The following is a 10,229-nucleotide window of genomic DNA, read 5'->3' on the forward strand; positions in this document are numbered from 1 at the left end:
TCTTCTAGAAACATGGCCAGCTTGTAACCGTCTCGAATTTAGCCATTTTGGGTGATTAAGGAAAAAACGAGAAGTTCTTAATGATTCTCTCGTCTCCGACGTCTGCCTCATACAACTTCAACCGCTTAATAATCCTCGGAAAGGTCATCCGGTAGAGGCGGATACGTTAAAGCACGTTCGAATTTGCCCTGCTTAAAATGCCAACGTCTAAAAATGTCCCACACCTTCAGCGACACCATAATATTTAAACTAAGGTAAAAGAATTTGTTTATTGCAGAATGCAGCTGTATACAGGTCGTTTAAGTATATATCTGAGTGATTTTTATTTAATAGAATAGAAGAACCACTGTCTGAACGTCGTTGAATTTTCGAATAATCAGTATATCGACAACGATCATTCTATATACATTTATTTACAATGCCAACCTGTCGTTTGGCCGTTTGCTGTTGCCAGGCCAATATTTGTTCGATTATCTTGGTAGATGCAACTGTCTAGATTGACATCTCGCTAGAACGTCGGGCTAATATTTGCGCTAGATGTCCGTTCCCCTTTATGCCTGTATCTCGGCTCAAAATCACGGTGCCTATATCAATCAGTTTAATAAACTTCTAACGCTTAGACGTACGAGCAGCCAAATCACAAAAGTTGAGCTCAGATGTATTACTTTATCGGTTCTAAATTTGTTTCATGCTTGCAAGGCCTCAGCCCACTTATCGAATCGACGGATATGGGGCCCCTAATCAGATCGATTGAATTGCGTACCTCTCAGTCGCTTTAGTTTAAATAGATTTCTATTCTTTTTTTTTTTTTATTTCCGTTTATCATATTGCATAATTCGAAATATTGCTCTGATCTGTCAAGGAGTTATCATAGATAATGACGAGCTCAACAAGTTATCCGGATAGACATAAGTGTGTTACTTATGTACTGACTGTATGCGTTGTAAACGTATATGGGTATAAACAAAAACATTTCGAACTGTGTACCATTTGCAATATTTGAACCAGGTCTTAATTTGGTAGTCTGTTATTTGCTGATGATTGGCTCATGCAACACTGGCGTAAAGGCTATTTGGAGTTCTACACTTTAGGTTTCATATCTGCTATCGCGTTAAAGAAAAACTAAAAAAAAAAAAACACGACAAACTTGAATTGATGAAACTATGTTGTGTCTATTCAGCTGGCAATACACAGAGACGTTTATTAAATAGGGTTATGTTCTGCTTGTGCGAATGGTTCAAATTTAGAAGATGCTTCTTCTATTTATATCTAACTTTCTATAATTTTCCATGGTTTAAGCGGAAACGATCTGTTCGTGCTTGGTAGTATTTCCTAACCAACTGAAATGGTCTTCAGTTAGTCTTCAGACTATCGCAGCTCTGGCGAGAAACACAAAGTGCACGGTACGTGTGAGTAAATGAATCAAGTTCTACGTAAGTTTAGCGGGCTGTTGGCGTTAAGTTGCAACTGTCGTAATCTATGTCAAATAGCTAGTAGCGTCATCTAAATGTTACACTAGATACTTAACTGCTGCTTTCCCCGCTAGCATTATTCTCACTACCAATATATTGTAATCTTTTCGATGTAGCTCTATCTCAAGATTTTGCTTGTCGCCAATGGTTTCTTATGGGAGTGTGACATACCTCACGTAGCGACACATACAAATCTATTCCTAAATCTTTATTAATAACATGAGTGACTTCAGCAGCAACATTGAGGACCATCGTTCTTATCCTCGTCAACGCGAGCGCGACAACAAATTCCCATTCAATGAGACGAGATGAGCTCTCCCATGCAAGTCAGTCTTACCCAGACGAACAGCGATTAAGAAGTACGTCCGTGAGCGACCGGGCATCGACTCGGCGCAGCCCTCATATTGAATTCGAAATGTTTTTGTTACACCTTAAAAGTTAACTTCAGAGCCATTACGAGCGTTTAGACTAAAGAAGCGCTATGCGTGTCGTAAGTACAACCAATGTCACAACAGTATCAAACGAATCATGTTCGCGACTGAACGAAGCACCCAAACTATTACAAGGAAGAGGCGGCCGATTCCTGCTGTTTCTAGGCGTTCGCCGCTGCTGTTCGTTCGCTTGTTCATACGTCCGTTTCGTCGTTAGCCACCTGCAATAGATCTCCTTTATCTTCCTTACCGAGCCTTGTTATGCGTAGATCCATACGACTGAGCAGGCGCAGTTATCGCTACGCGAACGACATTACACGATTCAAGCAACCTTAGCACGACGTCGTTTACACGTAATCGGACGTATGTATGAACCGTTCGGACACTGCTCGAGTGTCGTCTATCTTAGTAAAGTTCCCAGCTGGCCGCATATATAGAATAAGTTCTCCAACATGGTTTTGCGCAAAAGTAGCGCAAAACAGCAGCGGCAGCATCCAAGCCAGCTGGATCCGATGATGTATTGAAGTGTTCGATAATGTAAACTTGCGGCTAAATGTTGACACTACTCCAGACGCACAACAGCCAGTCGTGCACAAAACCATGATCGTGGCGCAGTCGTCGTCACCATCCACCACCGTCGTACTTGCACTTGTCTTATCTCACAACGATCCCGTCTGAAAGCTCTCTGGTACTTCTAGCATGCCATCGTTAACTCGTTATTGCTTTCTAACTGTGTGTTGGGATTCGAACACGTCTGTCTGACCATTCGATGAATCGATATATATATGAGTATAGCTGTTGCCGCAGAAACGAGTGGAACACCCAAGTCGTCTACGAGGACCGTACCGTATGCGCTGTTGGCGGGAATTTCGTGGGGACCTCCTTGCACGAATTGGATAAGGTACGCTATTGGGTCACGGAAAACAAGTGTCGTTTGCTTATTCATTCAGGTGGTCCTGTCCTTATAGCTTTGCCCGCTGACGTCAATGCTCTTGCTATTTTGCTTCCATTTATCGATTCGAAAAGGACACTGTAGTCGACATGGAACAACCGCAAAATTTACACAGGATTAGGGAACATTACATATTGATCCACCTCTAATTAGATGGGATGAGTGCGTTGACTTGTACTGAAGATACCAGAAAATAGCCGGTCAAATGTAGATATTCCATGCCGCCTTCGAGAAAAAAGTTTGACCTTTTTCATTTGATAGCTCTATCGAATACGTAGTACTATACAATGGATCAAAATTAGCAACTCGGTTAACGACTTACATAAAACGTTTTCGGTCCTAATGTTTCAAGCTAGCAAACATCTCTAGGAACATTAAACGTGGACCGGTTTTTTCTGTTGTTGTAGTTTTTACTCGACGACTTTTTATTCCGGTAAAATTTGGTAAAATGTCATTGCCTTGCTTACATCTACAGACTATTTATAGTCATATTAATAGGCTCATGAAGCGCTGTAGCTCTTCTACGCATATCAGTACTGAGCATTCAGAAAACGACCTAACCATCCAAATTTTGAAACATGGCCTATTCCATGTAAATTACGAAATCTACATTGACAGCCGGAATGGTCACATGTTTATATAGATGTTTAAATGTAAATTATTAAAGCAGCGAGTATATGTTTTGGCAGGCGGCACATCGGGCATAATTTATTTGATACAGCCGCTGAGGACAACTCCTGTAAAGGGAAAAAGAGGTACGCTTGCCGAAGACTAGCAAGTCTTACGGTCTTAAAGGGGTCACAGCCTTTCGATAACGTATCAGTTTAGAAATCCTACATTTCTGAGACACATGTAGGTCCCCGAAGTTGGATCATATCAGCCATTGTTTCGTACTGGAGTTCAGCTGCCTAATACTAGATTAGAGCAGTTTCAAACGGCAAAATTGGAAGCTTTTACAATTTGTTTTATCAATACCAGTCATTTCGCTCGAAAAAGTCAAAACATTCATTAGAACTAGATAGAGTACAAGCATCTTCAGGAAGCAGACTGTGACCTCAGCTAGAGAAGATTATACATAATCAATACGACGCTAACTAAGTCGACAAGCATAATTCGTTTAAGTTGAATTTTCTCTAACATTTCGTCGAACCGTGCGAGATTAGGGCTTGAATGTTTAAGCGAAGAGCAATTGCTACAAGCTAAGCATGGTGCCTTAAACTCGCTGGCGCGATCTATAGTTGGACACGAACCATAATCGTCATCACAGAAACCTTCCCTACACGACGGCTTCCTGAGCTACCAGAAGATCTAAGGGAAAAAAACTATCAAGATACTTAGGACAGTTCTTCTTATCGTGATTGTTATTGCTTCTTTCAAAGACGATATGTTAAACGGGTACAATTATAGATTAGATACGCTTTGTAACACGCGCGACTAACTCGTTCCCAGTGCCTCTACAATGCAAATAGACGATTTTAGCTAATAAAACAATGTAAAATTAGCCCAGGTCTCATTATGCTGTTACGTTAGTTCTCATACTGGTCGGCATACATTGAGCATCCCTCACTTAACGAAAAACGCATACTGTTCTGTTGTTTGCAAAACGTTTTCCGTATTCGTAGTTCCATGAAAAGCATTAAAAAAAACAATTGATCTATACGTCTTAGATATGCGAGCTGGCCCGAATGTACTTCGTCTGCAGCATTATAGAGAGGGCTCAAAATCTGCGAGTGACTTATCGCCAGTTCATTATATACAGAGGAGTGTTTCTCGTATTTCACAGGCGCGATCCGTTGTGTAATTTTCCGTCAAAAGCAATCTCCAGTCAGTAGACCCGATGTCGGCGAACCGATCTTACGTGTCTTGTATCGGCCCATGAGCTAGTTCCTGCCCTTATAGCAATCGCTGTTTTATATGCTTGTTTCGAAGGATCAGTAAATCGCATGGCAGTTCAGCTAGCTGGTTGGCTGGCACCAGCCGCTGACGGTAAACACCAACGGGGCCAACGTAAAGCAACGCTAAGCTATAGAACTAACGAAATTGTGAAACCAAGTGTAAACGGAGTGATTTCTATCGAAAACTAACTAACTAACTATCATCAGCATCATCGACATTCACATCAGCATTGCCATCGCCATTATTATTCGATGGCTTAGCCCATAATAAATACACAGGTGAACGCATTCCTTCAGTCTGCCAAGTCAAGCTAAAAGAAACTCAGAAGGATGCAGATAAGACGTAGACGGACGCTCCGGATTGGGGGAGGAGGGGTCTAAGGGTCGGTTGGAGGAGGGGAAATGAGCAGCGCGGAAAGCAGACCGGGTTCGACGTGCTCTACACCTATTGCTCCTCGAGCTCCGTAATTATTTCGGCGCTCGCTTTCAATCAGTACGCCACGCAGAAAATGTAGGTAACTTTATTATTAATGCGGACGCCGATGTTGCTATTATCGTCGTTATGTCTGCCGTTATAATTACTGAGGCGTTAGACACGTTCACATGAAAATATAGACGCAGCTGAGAAAGAGAGAAGGAAAGGCAGAAGCAGAAAAAGAAATGCACCGTCATACAATACAGACATGTATGGTGCTAAGTACGTATGGGCTCTCTGTCTCCTTCATCCGCGCACAGCCTGATCAAACCAAAGCCCAGAGCCGACGACACTGCCATAACTCACAGATTAACTTCTTTAATTTCTGAAGCTCCCCGTTTTTTTTAGTTTACCCTTTCCCAATTGTCGCTTTTTCTCTCGCCATTTCGCTGTCCCTTAGAAGCTTCAAACAGCCGCCGATATAGAGCGTACGCGTATTTTCAAACGCGACGTTGAGCTTTAACTTCGGGCAATGAACATTAGTGGGATAGGTCGCCGCTAAGAGCTATTGCAAAAATCTAAGCCAAGAGCTGGCCCAGTTACTAGGGCGGGTAGCGACCGCTCTGAAGGCACTGAGGCCGGCTCGTCTTCGCCTTCACGTTTTCTCTACGATGAGCACTACTACATTACTTCATTCTATTCTCTAGTTCGCTGTCGTTCTGTTGCGTTCGGTTATTGTAGACTGAATTATAGCGTATACGAAGCTTTGTCTTAGGTAACAATGGCATATATAATAGTATGGACGTGGACGGGAAGTGCAGAGGCGACAATAAACGAAAACCAAAGCACGTGTAACATTGCCACATATGAACTGATATACATACCGAGCTAAGAAAGATGTACATCCTGGTAATGCAGGATGAACGGGGATGCCTGATTAATACATGCCTATCTCAGAAGATGTTCGTCGTGTACGACAGCCATTGAATAACAGCATTCAACCGGCCGCTGCCCCTACGCCAAAGTCGCTCGTAGAATCGATTGTTGACGGTTTCAACGCAGGTTTCTAAAATTCTTTGAGTCCCTAAGAGACAATCATCCCCGTTGACGTCCTTCACTAACAATAAATTGTCTGTTTATGTTTATCGATTGACTGCAGAAACAAACAGGAAAAGGATCAGTAATGGCAAAATCCTTACGTGCACACGTCCGTCTACGAAAGCTATAGAAACAGCTTTTTCTGTCTAGACATCTACTATAGTAAATGGGTCTAGCTATTCTCTTATTCATTTACAGTCATTGTTATCTTATATATCTCATAAACCGTTGCTTACATATTCTCGTTGGGTCACTCTGTTCTCGAAATGCTCTTAGTTTTTTTAGGGTATTTCCGTATACTAGACGACAAAGGCTTGTCGCATCAATCCGTTCGCGCGTGCCTAACTTTTCAGGTATCAGGGCCTACTAAACCAAAACACGCTCTCTTTGTTTGATTTAACACATACTCGAAGGGTGTATAATATCAGGCGCTAGGTCTGTTTGCATAGATAATGAATCGAAGGAAACTTATCGGATTATTGACAGGATACCAATTGATCAAGACCATCTTTTTGCCTGCCTCGTGCTCCATCTATTTTTTCGGCTTTTTTTTTCCGTCAGTTTATCAGCCTGATTGTAGCTGCTGAAATGGTTGCGAGCGCCATACGTTAATGAATATCCTGAGGTAAAAGACACAGCTAATTTGGGTTGCTGATTAATGATTTTCTATTTTGTTTAGTTTTTTTTGGAAGTTAACCTGTAAAGCATTGCGCTAAATGTCGCCTGTACTAAACCCCACATATCGGTGAATACGGTCACCCCCTGTTGTTCATACTCATAAATTCCTTCATTTGAAGTCGACTTAAGCACGACACTTCTGTGTGATTTATATTTAACAATATTTTGCTTAGGAAGTCGATAGAAATCAAGTGACTAGTAGTTACTTTTAGCGTGTTCCTAATTGAATATAAGTGAAAAGCTTTGTTAGCAACTTAGTTTAGAACCACGCGGGCGATATCATTTAGGGCAGGTATTAATTGCAGCTTAAATTCAACCTGCAAAGTTTTGGCCTTCTATCGTAACACTCCACGATTTATTTTAGCCCTATTTTGTAAAAGAAAATCTCTTCGAAAATGTTGGCATAAAACAACGTTCCCTGCATTCCTATTCATCTCACTTATTTTTGTTCTATCACATTAAAATAATTTACGCATATTGACAATGCTTCTAGTGTATGCAAATACCTGTGGTTCCTTGCTGCTAAGAGCATCATCTTCACATAAATACATTCTTCTTATCCTGCTTTGATCACAAAATCCATAAAACTATAGCGATTATTCATAAAATAAAACGACTAATTTAATTTGTCAGCTTTCGTAGTGAGTACCTCAGAAAATCCGCGAGCGGTCTTCATATCGCGGTCGTGCTGATTGGATCTACGTCGAACTTCAGCTTCTGTGTGCAAACAATCAAATGACTGAGCTACCATAGATCGCGTCACGCACGAATAGGAGAGGATTTCGCACAGATACTAGATTCGCATGGTTTAACCGTCATGAATCGCCGTTCCTGGCGTGCCATCCTTTGAGAAGGATACCCGCCTTCGGCGTCGCCATTGCGTAAAGACTAATTCAATACGACACATTGATTTTTCGGAAGAATAAATGAGAGAAAAAAGGAACGTACAGAAGTAAGCCGCGCTGACAAAACAACACTATAAAACTCTATGTGAGTGCGACAGCACGCGCAACAGCATCAGTCACAGCAAGAGCAGAAGTCTCGCGACGGGATATTACGAGAGTCGGAATTGTTTGCTTTGAGAGTTCGCTCAGTGGGAACAACAGCAGCGGCGCGCCGATATCGCACGTACGCGCGCAAAGTCCCTCTATTTTGTTCTTCGTACGCTTCTCCACATGCCTCAAACAAGCCAGCCTGGCTCGGACGGTGTCGTCGTCGTGGCTCGACTGAGCGATCGGTCTGCCGGCCTACTCCATCCACTACCACCGGTTTTTTTTCCCGACTCAAGAAGAACCGCTAATGGACACAAACGAGTGTGGGGTCAAATTGCCGAATTCAGTGATGTACATCACAGCCGCAAGGAAACAAGTGTAAATTGAAAATTTGTGAGCAGTCGACGAGGCAAACAGTCGACCAGCCAGGTTAGCCATAGCGTCCCAATCGCCCAGCCATTCAGGCTGGTAGAGGCACGAGGTGTCAAACAGATAGATAAACAGATATACAAACGCGCGTACGCAGAGACGGCTACAAACAGCCTCATCAGAGAGACAATTTTGGACGCCGCGAAACTTTTTTTCTCATTTAAAAAAAGCGGGCTTCGTCCGTCGCGCTGTGGGTGCCAGCACGGAGCTAGCAAAGCGAGCTGTGGCTCAAAGAGATCTATCCGGCCCTGGTTCGACCTACCAGATTTCTATCGTGGTTAGGGGTGAAAAAGCAAAGTGGGCAGACCCATCGAAATCGACCGTTAGCAACCGACCGCTATGCTGGTCCAAGTCATCGGGACCGACTTGATAGAGCAGAACGTATAAATAAATATATGGAAAAGGATCAAACAACCGAGGAATTTGTGGTCATCTCTTAAAGGTAATACATCTTAACAACCTAAGCATCCATAGGCGTAGTGGTGGCAATAATGCATCAACAAACCAGCTGTGAAGGAAAAAAAGGCAGCGCCAATTGAACGATTTGGCAGTGTATGTGGTCTCTGTTGTTGACGATTCTCTTGTTAGCTCATGATCCAGTAGTTGTTGTCGTTGCCGCTATACCTGTACTTAGCTGATGCGGTAAATGCGAACGGTTAAAGGGGCTGACCGACGCGTAAGGACGATCAGCAAGGACCGACCGTTTCGGATGTTTGCTTTGAGGTTGAGCGAATACTACCGATCTACTATCATCAGCATGATGAGGAACAGCGGGAGACGACCTGATTGATAATCTACAGCGGCCGAATCTGCCAACATGACGGTGAAGGCGTTAAGGAAATAATCAGACTTTGCAATATTAGCGGCACTGCCATTGACAAGTTTAACGAGCCTTTCGTCTATTCAATTATGGGTTTCGCTTAAAAGGGAGTGAAAGATACTTCGAAACAATATTCAACATAGATTCTTATCATGCTCATCTTGAGCTTTCGAAGCGGCAAAATATCTGGAGCAATCTCGCTAGAAATATTTACTTAGCACCTGCATTAATATACCTCCAGTGTATTCGTCGAAAAAACTGAAATAGTTGGATAATAGCGGCATTAAATTAGACTGTCTTTCACACAGTCGTCGCGGGGAGAGATATAGTGCGTCTGAGGTCTGTCCACCAACTAAAAGATAGAAAAAGATGTGTACTGCGAAACGCCCATAATGAAAATTTTGCAAAACCACTCAAAAGATTGTTGCAGCAAGCACGCATAAACGTTCTATTGTATCTTTCAATCGTAAACTGTAAAAAACTAAAATGATCTCTTATGCCTAATCATTACAGTCTGGTCGTCGTATCCTAACACGAGAATCCATGCCAGTCCACATCCAAGCAGTCCATGCTTCCCAAATAATAATATAATGGGCATATATAGTGTTTATACTTTAAATCTAGCCATTGGCTCAGAGAAAAGTTTGCGTAATATAATCGGGGTTCGACCCAACGGGCCGCTCCGTCGTATTATGTTGCACGTCGTCGACTATACAACGGGTTCGTCTTAAGGGGGTGGCGCCATCTGGTAGTCGTATAGTAAAGCTTGTAGGCAAGATTCTAAACATGCCCGCTGCAGAAAAGCATCGTCGTTAAAAACATACTATTACAGGGTGTTTTAAAATTTGAGAAGCCAATATTTAATTTAGAGATTTTTTTAGTTTAAGTGTACGAAAAAATTATTTGACAGATATAATATATTTGATGGTATGAAAAGTGCCGGCTCGATTGTAAAAGTGAGTACACAAATAAAATAAAAAGCCTGCTCTCCCTTTAATACTGATTCAAGTTGATTGAAAAAAGCAAGCAGTAAAGAGCCAATTATAT

The 10,229-nt window shown here is 42.2% G+C and overlaps 2 long non-coding RNA genes across 2 annotated transcripts in view; one reads left to right on the forward strand and one right to left on the reverse strand.

Moving 5' to 3' along the window:
- Positions 1–393: 393 nt before the first annotated feature.
- On the reverse strand, positions 394–2,245 carry LOC111259768 (uncharacterized). Its single transcript, XR_002679833.2, has 2 exons — positions 2,154–2,245; positions 394–1,914 (listed from the first exon to the last, which is right to left on the reverse strand). It is a non-coding gene; the product is annotated as an uncharacterized LOC111259768 (long non-coding RNA).
- A 361-nt stretch (positions 2,246–2,606) lies between these two features.
- The window catches only part of LOC111259767 (uncharacterized), a 15,968-nt gene continuing 8,345 nt past the window's right edge, over positions 2,607–10,229 (forward strand). The window contains exon 1 of the long non-coding RNA XR_002679832.2: positions 2,607–2,804. This is a non-coding gene — a long non-coding RNA (uncharacterized LOC111259767). The remainder of the gene's footprint in view (positions 2,805–10,229) is intronic.

This window comes from Varroa jacobsoni, unplaced genomic scaffold (genome assembly GCF_002532875.2).
Source record: "Varroa jacobsoni isolate VJ856 unplaced genomic scaffold, vjacob_1.0 scaffold_367, whole genome shotgun sequence".
In the NCBI taxonomy this organism is placed as follows: Eukaryota; Metazoa; Arthropoda; class Arachnida; order Mesostigmata; family Varroidae; genus Varroa; species Varroa jacobsoni.